The sequence below is a fragment of the Macaca nemestrina genome, chromosome 6 (genome assembly GCF_043159975.1).
Source record: "Macaca nemestrina isolate mMacNem1 chromosome 6, mMacNem.hap1, whole genome shotgun sequence".
Lineage (NCBI taxonomy): Eukaryota > Metazoa > Chordata > Mammalia > Primates > Cercopithecidae > Macaca > Macaca nemestrina.
The window spans coordinates 92,410,729-92,430,263 of record NC_092130.1 but is presented as its reverse complement, the minus strand read 5'-3'; the positions used below and the strand labels follow the sequence as shown (position 1 = coordinate 92,430,263).

General features: G+C 36.1%; 1 long non-coding RNA gene across 3 annotated transcripts in view; it reads left to right on the top strand.

Moving 5' to 3' along the window:
- Positions 1-566: 566 nt before the first annotated feature.
- LOC139363830 (uncharacterized) overlaps positions 567-19,535 on the top strand; it is a 125,017-nt gene continuing 106,048 nt past the window's right edge. For all 3 annotated transcript variants that reach the window (XR_011624863.1, XR_011624865.1, XR_011624864.1), the window contains exons 1-3: positions 567-688; positions 17,759-17,923; positions 18,173-18,295. This is a non-coding gene — a long non-coding RNA (uncharacterized lncRNA). The remainder of the gene's footprint in view (positions 689-17,758; positions 17,924-18,172; positions 18,296-19,535) is intronic.

The window sequence follows — 19,535 nt, the reverse complement described above, 5'->3', positions numbered from 1 at the left end:
GGCTATTCGAGCTCTTTTTTGGTTTCATATGAATTTTAAAATAGTTTTTCTAATACTTTGGAAAATGTCAATAGTAGTTTAATGGGAATAGCATTCAATGTACAAATTAATTTGGGAAGTATGGCCATTTTCATGATATTGATTCTTCCTGTTAGCATAGAATGTTTTTCCATTTGTTTGTGTCCTCTCTGATCTCCTTGATCTGTGGTTTACAGTTCTTCTCGAAGAGGTCCTTCACTTTCCTTGTTAGCTGTCTTCCTAAGTGTTTTATTCTTTTGTAGCAGTTATGAAAGGGAATTCATTCATGATTTGGCTCTCTGCTTGCCTGTTGTTGGTGTATAGGAATGCTAGTGATTTCTGCACGTTGATTTTGTATCCTGTGAATTTGCTGAATTTATCAGTTTAAAAAGCTTTTGGACTGAGACAATGGGGTTTTGTAGATATAAAATTATGTCATCTGCAAACAAAGATAATTAGACATTCTCCCTGCCTATTTGAATACCCTTTCTTTCTTTCTCTTTCTGATTGCCCTGGTCAGAATGCCCACAACTTCTAATACTATGTTGAATAGGAGTGATGAGAGAAAGCATCCTTGTTTTGTGCTGGTTTTCAAGAGGAATTCATCTAGATTTTGCCCATTCAATATGATACTGGCTGTGGGTTTGTCATATATGACTAATACTTTGAGGTACGTTCCTTCAATACCTAGTTTACTGAGAGTTTTTAACATGAAGGGATGTTGAATTTTATCGAAGGCTTTTTCTGCATCTATTGAGATAATCATGTGGTTTCTGTCTTTAGCTCTCAAACATAACAGCTTTTAGAGTGTTTTTCAGAATGTTAAGCTGTAGTACTTGGGAGAAATAAGAGGTAGGACTTTCAAGAGTTTATTTTTAGAACATTAGCAAACAGCGAAGCGTTGTTGAGTTAGAAATTGTATAAAATTTATTTCATTGATTTAATATACTGAAAATCTGCTAATATGTCATTTCTTCTCAAGAAAATTTCCTGGCAATGCCCTTACCTCTGGCAGAAGCTACTATCCTCCAAGTCTGATCCTATCCATATCCTCTATTGGCACTTACTTCTCAGAAGTGTAATTACTTTTAACATGGCATATCCATTATGAGACTGTGTGTTATTGGAGAGGAAGTGGCTGTTTCTTATTCATATATCTGTCTTCGTTGCCTGAGCCTTAGGCTAGTTGCATTAAAGGTATTTAATAGTTAATGAGTAAATGAATGATTACCAATACAAGAAAAGCATTTGTCATCCCAACTATGAGTAACACTTATGCCAATTTATATGTAAGAGCTTTGTCTCATAGGATATTGTCTGAATTTTTTTTTTAACTAAAAATGTATTTAGTTTGAGATAGAATCCTAATAAGTCCCAGAAACCCTGAATTCTTATCAAAATTCCATGAAATCTTTAGAGATTTGCTTATTGCCTAATTGATACATCATAAATCTAAAATCTTCCCCAATCTTTTATTTATTGCTTAATACACATAAAGATAGCAGTGTCAATCTCAAAAGCTGAATATATTATGGAATTCTGAAATACTTGTTTCCAATTGCATGCTTTAATTTTGTCCTGTGATTCACTTAAAGAATTAACAAATACATCTTCAGAATATCTAGAAAGGCCCATAGCATTTAAATTCTTAATATTAGTTATAATAAACTTTAAGTTTTAGATAATATAATTTTAAGGTCTATCAACTGATGAAAATTTAATTTTTTCCCTAAAATGACTAGAACACATTCAGGTGTGAAAGGGTATTAATGTTTATAAAACTAAAAGTCTAAGAATTTGAAACCAGGCTGTTAGTTTATGTAAATTTATAGCTAAGGTTACATGAAAGGTTAGCCATGCATTAATATGCCTTGGCAGTTGTTCCTGGAAACTATGTGATTCTTTACCCCTGATGAAATTTTATTTATTATGAGTTGTATTTATTATGACAGCCAAAGAAAGATTCTTAAGAAAACCAGAAACTGTAATAGAATAAGAATAGATAATATAATGATGGCATTCTGGCACACTGGGATCACACAACCATATTGGCAGATCCTGGTTTTGCCACATAGTAGTTAAGTAGTTATTTGACTCTCTGGGACTCAGTATCTTTATCTGCAAAACTAAGGCTCAGAATTCTCAAGATTGTTTTGAACATTGAATGATAGGAACATAGATAACCCTCAATAAATGTTGGATGTTACTATTACTTTGCTAACTTGCTTTCTTTTTGCTTCTGTCCCTTCCATTTTGCCAATTCTGCCTCCTATTTCCTTTTATTCTTATTTCATCTTTTTTTTTTCTAGTTCCTTGGTTTGATGATGATCTCATTATTCACTACCACACCCCTCCAAAACTGGAATTTGGGGCTAAATATTCACTCCAGATAAGATACAAAACTAAAAAAGAGACATAATCTTCTATTTCTCTGTTACTTCCCTAATCTTACATGGTCTCTCTCTCTCTCCCCCTCCATGACCAACCTTCATTTCCTCTCTCCCTCTCAACCTACTTTAATTGGGAAAAAAGGTAGATACATGAAAGGACAAAAAGTAATGAAGATTCCACAGATTGGCTATTTGTGAACAATGATGCAATGAATATCATTAGAGGAATGGATAAAGAAGATGTGATATGTATACAACATAGAATAGTACGCAACGAAGGAAATCCTGTCATTTGTAACAACATGGATTAACCTGAAGGACACTATGTTCGGTGACCTAAGCCAGGCACAGAAAGACAAATTCTACATGATCTTATATTTTAAAAGTTTCAACTCACAGAAGTAGAGAGTAGACTGGTGCTTACCAGGAATTAACAGTGGAGTGTAGATGTTGGTCAAAGGATATGAAACTTCAGTTAGACAGTAGGAAAAAGTTTAAGTAATCTATTTTACAACATTATAACTATAGTTAATACGAATGCATTGTGTTCTTTAAAATTACTGAACAGATTTTATGTTCTTAACACAAAAAGTATTTATGTAATGTACATTTATTTAGTCTTTCCACAATGTACAGTATACATATTTTAAAACATGCTGCATATAATATATATATGCAACTTTTATTTTTAATTAAAATAAAATAGTAAAAATATGCAGATACAACTAAAAATAAACTAATGAAAATATCAAAAAAATTACCATGCATATCAGAAAATGTACTGAAAACTTTTCCAATCTTTTGATTAAAAGATGTGTTGAAAGAAAACTTTGAGGAGCTTCAGATTTGTCTTCAACTTTTAACGTATTTATATTACAAGAGAAAATGGCCACGCCAATGCCAGAAAAACATATAGGCTCAATTAAAAACAAATGAATTCATAGATTGAAGGTTCTGACAATGAAGAAAGCCTTGATTTGGGGGAAGCAGCATCACCAATCAGAATTTTAGCCTTGGCATTTTAGCTCTTCTGAGTCCAGTCTTTAAGTGCTTCCAGAGTGCTTCATTATCCAAATCATGGTCATGCCTGATGCAGAGAGCAATTTATTCTCAGTCTGTTTTTCTCTGTGCTTCGGCTACAGGGCTTGCTGGACCAGAGAGATGTTTCTAAATTGTGTCTTTCTTTTCTCTTCTGTATCACAGAAATTGTGTTGGCAGCCTATAGAAGTCATGAGAAGCCAGTCAAAAACCTCATGGGGTGGGGTAATGACAACGTTACAGAATCACTGTGTCAACTGAATTTGAAACATTTTATTAGGCTTTTGGGATGCTTGTTGTCAGTAAACTTCAGTCAGATGAGAACACTCATTTTTACTGATCTTATATAATCAGAATTATATCTTGGAAAAGTGCTTTGCTAGTCTTTGAATGGATACTATAAAACTTTTCATTGACATAAGACCTTGATTTCCTGTATTCATTATAATCTAGTTGGTGGATGAGAGTCTACTTATCATTTGACATTTTGGAGAAAAAAATTTTTTGTTTTACCATCTCATTACTAGGAAAGTGGGAAAGATGAAAACTTAAGCTGTAATAAAGAAATATTGCTAAAAGATACACTTATATAAACATTTGTTAAGAGAATTACAGGTAGTGGGGGAAGACAGTGAATACCTTAAAAAGAGACTGTAGATAGCCTTTCAAATGTTGACTTTGTGAAAGTCAGCAATCCAAGAAACACCAGACACTTTAACCTGCTGTGTTACTTTTAACCACTTTTAGGACCCTATAATTGTTCATATGACAAAATATAAAAGGTGGAAAATTAAAAAACACTATTGACCTTCCAAACGTTTCATTGTGTATTTGACGTACAAAGGTCAACTGCAGTTTCTTTAGGTTTATAGGTAATTCTTGAAAAATTTAAAAAGTATCAGTGTTGAACATATGTAAGAATTCTTTTTTGAATTGAATTTACTGTGGTACAGTAAAGCTTTTATTCCTCCAGAATCCTGAAAGAAAGCTGAAGCCCTCACAGCAAAGAGCTTTAGAGGGAAACATTTGGGCTTCTGAGGTGAATACAATCATAATCCAAAACTGTACATTTGTAGACGGAAGAGGATGAAAAGGTTGAGTACCTCTATTATGTATTTATGACCATATTTTATCCTGACCTCATTTCTGTGAGGTACTTGAGAAAAGAGAAATGGGGTAGGTAATTTATCCAAGATAACAAACCTGAGAAACTATGAGACAGAATCTGAGAAGACTGGGAAGTGAATAAGGGGGCTGTGCAAAAGAAATTCAGCAAGGTCATTCAAAGCCATGAGTGTTCTCAACAGAGAGGGTAAGCAGAAGTCCCCAAATATAAAGCTTGTCCTTAATAAGTCAGTCTGCATTTTCAGGTCTTCGAGGCAAAGCATTTTCTTTATATATGCTTTGAAATTTGTCATCAAAATGTTTTGAAAGACGAATAAGATTATTTTTCTTCTGAGGAGCAATAGCAGTAAGACACTTTTATTGTGTTCCAATGGACGTGAGACACAGGAAGTCCAATGCCCTCCAAGTATTGGCATCATAGCACCTGTCAGACCATGCTAGGTAGGGACCACCAATTAGAACTCTCCCACTCCAGGGTGATCAAGATGAGCACCCCACTTTGACCTGTTTTCCCCATGTTCCCAGCCTCAACTGGTCTCCAGCCTTAATAGAACCTGTTCAACTTCAGCCCCTGGCAATTCCACAGGGTTGGCCCCAACCTACAGCACCAGAACCTGTACTCACAACCAGCCTCCACCTCTGCTCCAGAGTCTGTGGGCAGCACTTCCAGTGGAGGAGCCATGGGGTGTCCTGTCACCGGAGGAGCTGAAGAAATAGATTTATGTATTGCTTAGTATAGATGGCAACTAGCTCATTCTTTCATCCAACAAACAGCAGTTCTTCATCTTTTTCAGTAGCTCTATAATTTTTAGCAAATATTGTTTCCAGTGGGGCTTTCCCTCATGTCCAACCAAATTCTGTTTTGTGAACATTTATTGCAAAATTCTTATTATCTATACTTTATGAAAACTGGGAACATTTGCTTAGTGAGTTTTTTCAGCCCTCTCATAGACAATGCATACTGAAGATAATTCAATTGTTCTTTAGTTATTATGCATCTGTAACCAGTCTTAAGATTCTGCTACTTTAAATTTGACTCAATGAAGATTTTTAAACATCCAATAATTCACATTACTTTCTCTTTTCCAATAGTATAAATTTAATAATTTATATATTGATTTAGGTTTTCAAATAGCCTTATATAATTATCATTTAATATATTTATAATATATATTTACATTAATATTTATAACTCCAAATACTTCACTCTCATTTTGCTGGAAATCATAAGTAATTCCACCTTTTAAAATTTATCTTCTTTAATCTTAAAATGGTACTACCATTTATTTTACTCTGAAGAAAGTCAATCAGTTCTGGAAAGGCCATTCTCTAAATTCTACTGCTCTGTGGTAGCAGTGCTACGTAGTACTACAAATGTTGTCATTCTGTTCAACTTGATCATGTTATTAATAGCAGTGGCAAATCCGCATGGGTCTGCAGCAACCTCAATTCTTGACTCCTCAGAAGAAAGAATTTGACTGAGGGGCCTAAGACTGAATGAGAGACTGAGGCAAGTTTTAGAGCAGGAGGGAAAGTTTATTGAAAAGCTTTAGAGTGGGAAATAAGAGGAAGTAAAGTACACTTGGAAGAGGGCCAATCAGATGACTTGAGAGATCAAGTATGAGGTTTGATTCTTGACTTGGGGTTTTCTATGTTGGCATTCTTCCAGGGTCTGCGTTTAGTCCTCCCCTGCTTCTTCCCTTGAGATGGGCTGTTCACATGCGCAGTGGCCTGCCAGCACTTGGAAGGGGCCGCATGTGCAGTGTGTTTACTGGAGGTGTATGCATGCTCACTTGACGCATTCTTCCCTGACCAGTCAAATGTCTCTAGAAGGTCATATGCCACTTAAACTCCACAATTTTGCCTCTAAAGGCCCATGCTTGAGCCCACTTGCCTAACTCCTGAGATCTTATCAGGAAGCTGCTGATCACCAGTTTCAGTTGTTTTTATCCATTGCCTTTCCTTGGTGCTGACTGAGACCAATTATTATTTAGAGATACAGTTAACAACCACCTGACCATCACCTGATGGTCACCTAAAGTTCCTGGTGGTGGGGAGGGGCCTGTCCTGCCCTGCATATGTCTGCCTGACTACCTACTCTAATAATCACACTGGGGATGTTAATTTTCTATTGCCACGTAGAAAATTGCCACACACTTAGGGGCTTAAAAGGTATCCATATTTTTTATCTCACAGTTTCTGTGGTCTGAGTTCAGGCATAGGTTAGCTGAGTACTGCGCTCAGAGTCACAGAGGCTGCTGCAACCAATATTTCCACCAGGTTGTGTTCTTATATGGAGGCATGACTAGGGAAAAATCTGTTTTCAAACTCATTTAGATTATTGGCAAAGCTTATTTCTTATGGCTGAATGACTTAGGGTTCCAGCTTCTTGTTGACTATCGGCTATAGGCCTCCTCAGGTGCTAGAAGCTGTGTAGAGTTCCTTGCCATGAAGCCTTCTCCAGAGGCAGTTCCCAATACATGTGCTTGCTTCTTTAAAACCATCTAGGGAATCTCTCCCTGTAGTCTTTTAAAACTGTGTATTAGGCCAGGCATGTTGCTCAGCACTTTGGGAGGCCAAGGCGTGTGGATCACGAGGTCAGGAGATCGAGACCATCCTGGCTAACACAGTGAAACCCCGTCTCTACTAAAAACACAAAAAATTAGCCGGGCTTGGTGGCGGGAGCCTATAGTCCCAGCTACTTCGGAGGCTGAGGCAGGAGAATGGTGTGAACCTGGGAGGCGGAGCTTGCAGTGAGCCAAGATGAGCCAATGCACTCCAGCCTGGGCGACAGAACAAGACTCCATCTCAAAACAAACAAACAACAACAACAACAACAACAACAAACTGTGTATTAGGATTCTCTACAGAAACAGGACAAATAGGAGATATATAAAAATACACACACACACACACACACACACACACAGAGACTATGGGAAATTTATTATGGAAATTGACTCACATGATTTTGAAGGCCAAGAAATCCCACAATATGCCCTCTTCAAGTGAGAGAACCAGGAAAGCCAGTGGTGTAATTCAGTTGGAGTAGGAAGGGAGGGACACCGGGATTACTGGTGTAGATCTCAGAGTCCAAAGGCCCAAGAATCAGGAACTTCCATGGCCAATGACAGGAGAAGACAGATGTCCCAGCTCAAGAAGGAAGAGAGAATTTTTATGCTTCATCCACATTTTTTATTCCATTAATGCCTTCAACAGATTTGATGATGCCTTCCTACATTGCTGAGAGTGGGTCTTTTTTACTCAGTCTACTGATTGAAATGTTAATCTTTTCCAGAAACATCCTCACAGACACATGCAGAAATTGCATTTTATCAGTTATCTAAGCATTCCTTAGCCCAGTCAAGTTGACACATAAAATTAACCTTCTTATGTAATAAATATGCATTTTTTTTTTGGCCACATTCTATTGGCATGAAGTCAATCATAGATTTCTCCTGCTCTCTAGTTTAAGAGATCACACAAGGGTGACTCAATGAGAGGTCACCTTAATGGTGTCTACCATGAGGGAATAATGAGTATTTCCTAAGCTCATGGTTAAGTGACACAGTGCAAGCACCTGAAGACTAAGCATGTATCATTTAATGTATTCTCCCATATTTCTTGTGAGATTGTTTTGTATGAAAGTATGCATCTCTAGCTGAGCACAGTGGCATGTGCCTACAGTCCCAGCTACTTAGGCGGCTGAGGCAGGAGGATCACTTGAGCCCAGGATTTCAAGACTATAGTGAGGTATGATCATGCCACTGCACTCCAGTGTGAGCAACAGTACAAGACACTGTCTCTAAAAATAAAAAAAAAGAAAAAAGAATTATGCATCTTAAAATGATTCAAATGACTTTTTAAAAGGACTTTTATTCTCAATAATATATTTTAGCACTGGACGTGGTGTCTCATGCCTGTAATCCCGGAAATTTGGGAGGCCAAAGTGGGCAGATCACTTGAGCCCAAAAGTTTGAGACAAGACTGGGCAACATGGTAAAACCCCTCTCTACGCAAAATAAAAAAAATTAGGCAGGCATGGTGGTGCACACCTGTAGTCTTAGCTACTCAGGAGGCTGAAGTGAGAGGATGGCTTGAGCCGAGGAGATGGAGGTTGCAGTGAGCCAAGATTGTGCCACTGCCCTCCAGCCTGTGTGATACAGCAAGACACTGTCTCAAAATATACATACATATACATATTTAAAAACAAATACCTCTTATTTATTGCTACTTAGGCTATTTATTGCACTTTGTGAGACAAACATTCCACTTGGTTTACCATTCTATTTTCCCTTTTCTTCTAATTTTTGTTTTGTTTTATTTTGTTACGGAAAGTAAAGAAACTTACACTTTCCTCTATTTTGCATTTATTTATATCCTGAGATTTTTTTTCTGTGGCAAAACAAATTTTTGATCTTCAGTAATGGTTTCATCAACAATCTTTCTGTTTTCTTACAAAAAGGGAGAGTGAGTACTAGTTCTAGTGCTAGCAACTACAGCATTCAGAATAACAAAGATAGGCATTGAAAGGCAAGCCTGGATTGACATCAGCAGCAAAAACAAAGCATTATTTATGAGGCTTGCCTGGCTACAATTTTCCAATGGTAATTTCTGTTCCCTGACTCATTCCTCTTTTAGCATACACATTTAATGAAAACATTATGGAACAAAACCCGAAAGCAATCTGATGCCAAAGCACACTTAAGTATTGCTTAGCATGATGAAAAATGTTGTAAGAACAAATCACTGTGACTGGGATATTAATGGGACAAGCCGTGGCTTCTGAGTGGCTGTGGTATAGAATTTGGTACACCAGGTAAACAAAGCAGCAGCTTTTGCCTTTGCACAACATACAAAGTCACACTGTTATCTAATTGCCCGGATAAACCTTCCTACTTTTTCCATAAGGCTGTAGTGTTTGTTCACAGAAGCTGTTTCCCTGTGGAAATTATCATGACGGACCAGACAGCTGAGGTAATGATGTAACCAGGGTTACTGAACATGTCACTGCTTGCATTAGCAAGAAGATTATATAGTTAATCAATCCACAAATACTTCCTGAGTTCCTATTAAATGCAAGACACACAGTGGCAAACCAGCCTATAATCAAATGAGATAATGCTAATGATAGCACGTTGTTAACTGTAAATCCCCATTAAAATATGAGTTATGATTATTTAAAATGTTCCAGTGTAGCCTGCCCTCCAAGTGGTAAGATAGTGCTTTTACCTATTCTGTTGGGAATGACCTAGAGTCTTCTGGATGGAAGCACATTATGATTAAAACCAAGTGTACTGGGAACAGGGTCAAAAGGTTGACGGAAAGCAAGTCATATTCTTAGGAAGGTGCCTTCAAGATTCCATTACATTCATGACACAATTAGCAAATCTTTGCTCCCTGTGGAAAAAATGGACCGATGTGGGGAAAGAACAAATGCATTTATAGATGCCCAATTTTTCAGGCAAATTTAATTTATTAAACAGTGCTGTAAATTAATGGTGTTTTTCTCCAACGCAAAATGCAATATGCCTCAAGACCATCATGTTATCATGGCATTTACCTTTGATTATAAATGCACAGGTGGCATAACATTGGTACATTTTGTACATAGAGACATTGAGAAATGGTTTTTACACATTTCACTGCTTATGAAAAGGAACTTATACTTTAGGCTTACGCCAACTTCCCCGACTTGAGCTCTAGGCTTTTTTTCTTGTTTTCTATTTCTTTATCATTTACCGAGCAGCTTCTGTTATTTTTCATTTCTCTTCCACAAATAGAGCCTGAACTCAAGGCAGCATTCCTAAAAGAGAGCGCTAATCCCAGTTACTTATTAAGTGGGCTTTGAACACTCATAATTCAATGGTATCTCTTAGACTTGTCAAGCTTGGTGTTGCCTTCAGCTGGAGGGCGTATACAGAGAACTTTTTTCTCTTCTTTATTTCTTTTTGCTTCGCAATCAGCAGCAGTAATATCAGAAAACAGACATCCAACAACTTCCAACCCAGATCGTTCTGGTGCTGCCTTCATATTGTTAAGTGAAAGAGGGTGAGACTTTGTAAACCACTATAATGTCCTTCCTATCTGCAGATTGCCATTTTGATGCTAATGTAGTATTCTTACAGAGTATTCCCCAAACTGCAAGTTGCTAAACAGATGCATTCTCCTGACATTCTCGTTCAATTTATAGGAATTTTCAAATTTAAAGGCACATGAAACAGTCTTCTTGCAGTGAAGGCTCTTGTTTCTATGCTTTCCAGTGAGAATTGCAAACATTTAATGCCTTGATATTAAATTTAATTTTCACCTGCTTTATAATGTTTCTAATCTAATAATCAAGACACCATCATATTTAGCACTTTATTTAGCACTTTATTTTTTAAAATGTAGGGGCCTGAAGCCTAATTAAAATCCTGTGAATTTCAAAGGAACCTAGTGTATTCTAGCCCAATGCAGATAAGGACTGAGCTCAAACCCTTTAAAACAGGCTTGAAAAACTCAGCAATCCACCTGCCCAGAGTTCATTTGACCAACATTTTATAGCAAGCCCTTAAAATCCAAAGTAGTTTTGGCTTGAGATAGTCTGTTACAACATGAATAAATCCACAGTGATTTGGCATTTTTCTCAGAACATCCTGCTATTGTTTGGAAAATTCCTAATCAAGACAGGTAGATACTAGATACTACAGGAAGAAAGCCACCGGGCAAGAAAACCTCAATGAATAGACAAAATAACTAAACTTTAAAAGAAATGAACTTTTCCTGGGTCACTCTGTTTAAAAATAAAAATGTGGCCTTGTGGTTTATTTTGCAGAGTTCCTTGACAATATTGTGAAAGAATATATACCATCTTTAAACAGAACAACAGTGCTAATGTGGGTGAGGGAGATGATGACAGCAAGAAAGGCATTTTTGCTTTAAATTGGTTTATATTAGGCTAAACTGTGCCTGACAAAATACAATATAATAAAATTTAAAATGAAAAGAAAAGAAAGCATGTCTTTTAAAAAGATGCCAAGTTTCCTAATCTAATCATTATATTATTGGTATATTTTGGGGTACATAGGGTGAGTTATAAAAAGATCCACTACTGATAGCGAAAATTATCGGTTTGTAAAACATTAAGAGAAAAATAGAATATTTTATACATGTGGTGAGTGGAGAACACAGTAACTTTAAATGAAAGTGTAAGGCAAATTTTAAGCACAACAAGATATATCAGATCTGAGAGGTGCCATGCTAAACCATGTCCATTAAATTGTAAAACTGGATTATGAAGTATTTGCATTCAGGGTGTCCTGAATGTGATTGATTCTGTATTAGATTATGTTCTAACTTTCTCACTATTTAAGGATTGGTTCTAAATCTTTAGAATATAAAAGATTAAAAATAGTGAGAGGGAGCTATCACACAGGTACTATGAAAAGCTGTATTTGGAATATGTATGCCAATATCAGTTTCCTTTTGTAATACTGAATGACAGCAGAAGAATCATCAACCAATCCCCAAAGTTCACATCATTTAAGGAAATGGGGAAACAAAATTCCAGATAAATAACAACACTGAAATACTAGATTTAAAATAGTGGTTTTAGAAAACAGGATATCACAAGTTACAGTTTTTCAAATGGATTTTTTTTAAAGATAAAGAAATTTATAAAAACAGGGTAAACAATATAATGGAGAGAAGGAGAAAGAGTGATAGGTCTATTTTGCAGTAAAGTTTATGCAGAATGACATTTTGCAGAAAATAACAGAAGCACCATTTTAAAAAAAATGTGATATCATTAAGAGCCATGAAGTTAAATGATGAAAGTAAGTGATATACTTTGAAAGATTTTTGAATCCAGAAAATTCTAAATAGTGAATGAGTCTTCTCTAGGTTTTGATTTTTTTTCTTCAGATTATTTCCAACAAAGTTGGGCTATAAACTAACAGAACATCTATCTACAGGAATTTTGATAGGAAAGAATTAGAATTTTAGACTGATTGTTGATCCTTTAAGTGTGCTTGTAGAAAATTCAATCGAGTTTCAGGGATTTTTCTAAATGGGAGGGAAAACAGTATTGATTTAGGATTACTTTCTTTCATTTAGGATTAGAACAGTTAAGTATCTTTAAAAAGGATTTTAAAAATTATTTTGATATATATGATTTTTAATTGTTTTTATATTTTCCAAATACCATGTTAAAATTTTAATGAAATTTTAAAAAAGGAAAAAAAACTAAAGTAAGAGGATCATAAACAAAGCCATTCTTCCTTCCCTCAGTTAAAAGTCAAATATGCAGTTTTGCAGATTGCACCACAGTGTCAGGGACTCAGGCACCCCATTGTTCCATGGTATGACCTTAACCTCAGTTCACAAATGACAGCATCTCTATTTCAAGCAACAGGGTAGAAGGGCAGAAAAAGCAAGAATATGGGTGTATGCTTGCTGTTTTTTGAGAATGGTTTCTATAAGTCATTGCTTAATATTTTGCTTTCCTTATAACTCATTGTCCAGACTGTCCAAACATAGGCATGTTGAGTTCCAACGGGTTTGGAGGACTGTGGTCTTCAAGATGAGAAGGAAGGACTAGATAATGGAAGAGGAGCAGTATCAGTCATAGCTGAAAATAGACAGGAAAACAGTTAAAGAGTGAGACTTGAATAAGGGTTTCTGTCGACTGAAATGTTATCAAATGCTCATAAAAAGTTTAAATATATTTTAAAATAGAACAATTAAATATAATACATTGTATCCTTGCTGTGAGAGTAAAACTATGCCATTTAAAATAGAGTCACTACTGTTAAAATAGTCACCACTGTTAGAGTTAAAATATTTCAATCAAATATTTATATTTCAAATAATTTTGATGATAATAGTAGAGCTTTGGTGAAGAGTTAAGTACAACCAGTGATAAAAAATACCACAAGATTATATTGTTGAAAATTTTTAAATGCTAGATCAATAAAAGAAATTTTAAAAGTTAGGTTAAAAATGTCTTGAATAGATTTGTTTCTTGAAGACAAGTACACGTTTTTACTCATTGATATTTGCATGAAATCTAGTATATAGGAGACAGTCAAACATCTTCTCTATCTTGAATTTAAAATAATTCTAATTTCAGTATAGTCTCACATGATGCATAATCTTTTCTTTTACATTTTCGATGATGAATTGTAAATAACCACCTGACAACTAATATACTGTTATATACTTCTTTTAAATCATAGTATATAAATACATATTGAAACACATATATTTAAATTCGAAAGGTCAGCATGTGTGTGGAGTCAAAAATGTGGTAAAGATAATTGTTACATATTGTTTATATTTAAGAGTTGGTGGCTCATGGGCAGAAGAATTAATTTTGAATGCACTAACTTTTGTGCATTTAAATTTATAGACTTCAGCATATTTTGATTATTGAATAAAGCTTTATGCCCTTTGGAACTTAGTTATCTGAATGACAGGTTTTTCTCACATGCATTATGTCATCTCAGATTTTCAAACTTCATAAGTTAGTTCCTTTAAATAATCAGGCCAATGATTTTTTTTTTTTTTTTTTTTAATGGCAGGCCAGTTACATTGCTAACCACTTGTTCAATTTTAAAGGTTGTTGGAGAGACGTTATTAAAATTCTGGGATAATTCTGCATTAACACTGATTTTGACAGCTTTTCAGTAACATGATGTTATAGTAAAATTCATATAAATCACATCCCATTGTAAAAGAATAAGTCTTAAGCTTACTTCTTGAGTCAGAGACATTTCTATTAATTGTTCAAGTATCAATAAGACACACAGCTGAGCTCAGAAATGTTGATATAATTGTGATATAAGTGCCATGCCACATTCATTTATCCAGTGATGGATTCATACCTTAATTTTTAAGTTTCTCCCACTGCGCCCGGCCTTGAGTGATTTTATCTAAGGAACTTAAGTATCCTCAGGTCCTAGGGGGTCGTGAAACCAAAACCCCATGGATAGCAAGGGACAACTGTGTCTTCAAATTAGAAAAATGACGCAGGGCACGGTGGCTCACTCCTGTAATCCCAGCACTTTCGGATGCTGAGGCATGCGGATCGCCTGGGGTCGGGAGTTGGAGACCAGCCTGGCCAACATGCTGAAACCCTGTCTCTGCAAAAATGCAAGGATAGCTGGGCGTGGTGGCGTGTGCCTGTATTCCTAGCTGCCTGAGCGACTGTGGCAGTAGAGTCTCTGGGGCCTGGGAGGCGGAGGCTGCAGTGAGCCAGGGTGGCGCCACAGCACTCCAGCCTGGGTGATAGAGTGAGACTCTATCTCAAAAACAAAACAAAAATTAGACAAACGCTACATTAATGTTTGGGTGGTCAGATTCTACTTTGAAGTCTAAAGGTAGCAAATATGCCTATAGATTTTTGGAGTTTACCACTTTCTTACTCTGTATCATTAATGAGGTTTTTTTGGGTTTTTTTTTTTTTTTTTTTTTTTTTTGAGACGAGTCTTGCTCTGTCGCCCGGGCTGGATGGAGTGCCATGGCGCGTCTCGGCTCACTGCAAGCTCCGCCTCCCGGGTTCACTCACGCCATTCTCCTGCCTCAGTCTCCGGAGTAGCTGGAACTGCAGGTGCCCGCTACCACGCCTGGCTATTTTTTTTTTTTTTTTTTTTTTGTATTTTTAGTAGAGACGGGGTTTCACCGTGCTGGACAGTATGGTCTTGATCTCCTGACCTCGTGATCCGCCGGCCTCGGCCTCCCAAAGTGCTGGGATTACAGGCAGGAGCCACTGCGCCCGGCCATCATTAATGTAATATTTTAAATTACTGTATATTTTACCATTTTTCTGGATTTAGTAAGAAATTTGCATTTTTTGGTTTGATGTAACAAGGGTTTTAATGTAATTTATGTTAAATTTTGCATTTTTTCATTACTGTTATACTTTAACCTGACTGAATGACTGATTTAATTGTATTAGTATTGTGAATAATCATGTGAAATGTTTTGAGATAGAATACTATATTTGTGAATATAATTTTATGGCTTTTTTCACTTAGTAAGAACCTTTCTGTGTGGAAAACTAAGAAAATTGCTTTCTGCTGTGTAATCTGGCATTCATTGTAGATTAAAGCTTATTTTTCTTTGAATAAAACTTATTCAATAAAATACTATTCTTTAAAATTAAAAAAAAAATTAAGTATCTCTTCATGCCTCTTACCATTTGGGGACTTGCATGGAGTGGTGATGCACCATGTCTAAATAGTTACATTATTGCATCCTTTCAGTTCACAGGCTAAATAATGCCCTTTGCCCATTTGTAAATTCCCATCTATCTTTATTGCCCTTCTTACCCTGATTTTATTTCTTGATCCATAATAATCACACTCTTACAAATATCTTCTGCTATCCTTTTTTTTTTTTTTTTTTTTTTTTTCATGCATGGACCCCTAAACTTAATAATTCTGGTAAAAACAAACCAATCTAAAACTAAACAAAATCCCACAACTGGGGAGATTGATTTCACTAGAAATGCATAATCACCTCCTAAGTATTGGTACTGTTTTCTTCTGTCTTTTTCCATACCACCAACACAAAGTCTCTTTCCTAAACCTCTAGAATAGTCTACAACCTTTGCTGTTGCCCACTCCATTATCTAACCTTTACCAGCGTTCATAGTCATCTTTGTAAAATGTACATCCTTTTCCATTACTCCCAGGTTTATAAACCTTTTAATGGCTTTCAGTTGCCCTTAAGTAGTATACTTATACCTTAAGGAAGTTATAATACTCAGTAGTATGCAACTTTTGTCTGCCACTCATCCTGTCTGTTTCTCCATCATTTGTAAACTGTTATATTATTTCACTTCCTCAAACACAATGACCATTTTCTCACCTTGGGAAATAATTCATATCTCCAGTTAGGCTGCCTGAAAGTGTTTTCTCATTTTCTTCCCTCATCTCCAAATCTAAAGTAGACTTTTCATTATTACCTCTCAAAATACCTTGTTCTTTTCTTCTAATTAGTTGCTATCTGTAACCACATCTTTCTATTTTTACTTACTCTTTGCTTCTCCCACCAGATTCTGTGCTCTAGGTAGCAGGGAATACCACCGTATGCCCAAGCACAGCACAATTACCTAGAGCATAGACATTGGTTGAATGCATGGATAAATGAAGTATGCTGTTAGTGGGCAAATAAAGTAATTGGAGAATATTATATTTTAAATACCAGTACAAAAGCCAATAAATAATCCATTACATTTTTTTTAAATCACCAATTTACATGTGATGTAGTTTGGATTTTTGTCCCCTCCAAATCTCATGTTGAAATGGGATTCCCTAATGTTGGAGGTGGCGACTGGTGGGAGGAGTTTGGTTCTTGGGGATGGATCCCTCATGAATAGTTTCGTGCCCTCCCTTTGGTAATGAGTCCAGGCAAGATGTTGTTGTTAAAAAGAGTCTGGGACCTCCCCTCTTCTCTCTTGGGCCTTACCAGAGGTGGAGCAGATGCTGGCATCATGCTTATTTTATAGCCTACAAGCCAAATAAGTACCTTTTCCTTAAAATTACTCAGTCTTGGGCATTTCTTTATAAGCAATGCAAAATAGACTACCTCATGCTTTGCAAAATAGACTGCTACATGGGTTTTGAAAAAGAATTTTATCAGTTGAATAGTATCAACGTGTAATTTAATACGATGAGCACGTCTACTTCCTCAATGAAGATCTAATTATGCACTTATTTTTGTATTTCTAATAGAAAGAACTGAATACACCATATGGTTCTAATCCAACCTCATTGTACAGAGGCAGAGACTGGAAAGCCACAGAATTTAAATAAATGTCTATACGCTACACAACCTGTACATGGCAAAACTGCTACCAGGATCTATGTATAAATCTTCAGTCTTCTTTTTAACAAGCTGAAATGTAAAAATCTTCCCAAAAATTGGATTTAGTTTTACACAGCTACTTATGAAAAATATGAGGACAGGGCTTTTATATGGTATAAGTTACAGAGTTATCTTTGTTTATAAATACTAATGGTAGCCAAATAATACTTGATAATTAAATGGAAGCTAGTGTTCAGTGTAGTAGGTTTCCACTGAGCCTGAGCTATTTGTCTTATTCAGTTGTTTTCTTTACTCCTATAGAAGTCTTCCTATACAAATGATACTTACTTACTAATGTGCACAATGATATTTAAGGTTTGTTTAACCTTCCTTAGGTGTCACTTTAAATTTAGTGAAGTCGCCTTTGGTTATTGATTGAAGGCTGGAAATAAGACCCGATCTGTCAACTTTCTGTTACCTCAAGACCTCTGGATAGATTTATAGGTGAAATATAAGGACACAGGCATCTTTTTCAGTTGCAGCTCTGTTCATCCCTCAAGGTAATAAAATAGGTAGAATTTGTTATAATTACATTCCTTTCTAAATTATAATATATACATTTATATATCTATATGCATATATAAATATAAATATTTTTCCCTAGCCCAATTATTGTTAATACATTTGAACAGTAAGGGTTTTTTGTTGTTGTTGTTGTTGTTGTTGTTGTTGTTTTATTTGGCCTGTTACCTTATTACTACACGTTCCTAATTCTTTTTTGTCCCTGTCTCATTGTTTCGTCTTTCTAGGACACAGCTTTAAGTTAACTCGAAAGGATATTGGGGCTTCAAAAGAATAACTGTCAGAGAAATGATTCCAACTAGGAAGTTTCATTCAATTAAAATAAAATGAGCTGTATTTCATCAGAATAGGTAATGTTCTAGAATTCCAAGGCAGAGAAAATTGAATCTACAGGTCCTGCTGCTTTTATTTATGGTTTTATTACATTGTATTGCTTATTACCATGTACAAGTTTATAGCCCACACAGTGATATTGTGAAATCTATATTTGGTCTTTGTTCCTGTTTACTGACATATAACTCCTAAAATCCTTGAAATCTTCAAAGTACTAAGTATCTTTTGTAAATGAGTCGACTGATGGCTGGCAGCCCCTAGGTAGCCTTAGGATGGGGTTGGAGATTGATCACCAGAAAGACCAAGGTAGGATTAGAGGTTTAGGGCTTTTAGGCCCACCTCCCAACCTCCCAGGAGGGGAGAAAGGCTGAAGGTTAAGTTGATCACCAATGGCCTATGATTTAATCAATCATGCCTACATAATGAAGCCTTCATAAAAGCCGAATGATAGAGTTTGGATGAGTTTCTGGATAATTGAACACATGGAGGTCCCTTGAAGGTGGCTCGAATGAGGAGGACATGGAAACTCTGCACCCCTTCCCTCATACCTCACCATACGCATCCTTTCATCTATGTCCATTGTAATATCCTTTATAATAAACCAGAAAAGATGTTTCCTTGAATTCTGTTAGCTGCTGTAGCAAGTTATTTAAATCCGAAGAGGGAGTTGCGGGGACCCCACTTTATAGCTTGTCGTCAGAAGCACAGGTAAAAGAACCTGGGGCTTGTGATTAGCACTGGAACTGGGGGACACTCTTCTGGGACTAAGCCTTCATCCACTGTGATCTCTGTCAGGATTGAATTGGAGGAGGCCCAGCTACAGATTCCTCTACAGAATTGATTGCTTGTTTGCTGCTGGGAGAAATCCCACACAGCTGGTGTCAGAAACATGTTGCAAGAGGACAGTGAGTGAAACTGAGTTTGTTTTTTCCTCTCACATACTTACTCTGATTTAAAAAAAAAAATTTTTCTATGTTTCTAAAGAACATTATGCCTCTATATTCATTTCTAATTTCTTAGTCATAGGTTGTTTTATATATTTTTCTCTCTGGCTTACACTGTGATTCTTCCCACTTCTTGGAACCTTCATATGGTGATCCTAGAGAGCATTAGTGAGAGCTAATCATAGCTCTTGTCTGATTGCAAAAGGTGCAAATATAGTTCCTACGACAATAAGCCTTTCATCTGCATACCAGTCACATTGCAAATCTCTTGATCTACAAGTGGTAAAAATCTCAATATGCACATATTTTATCT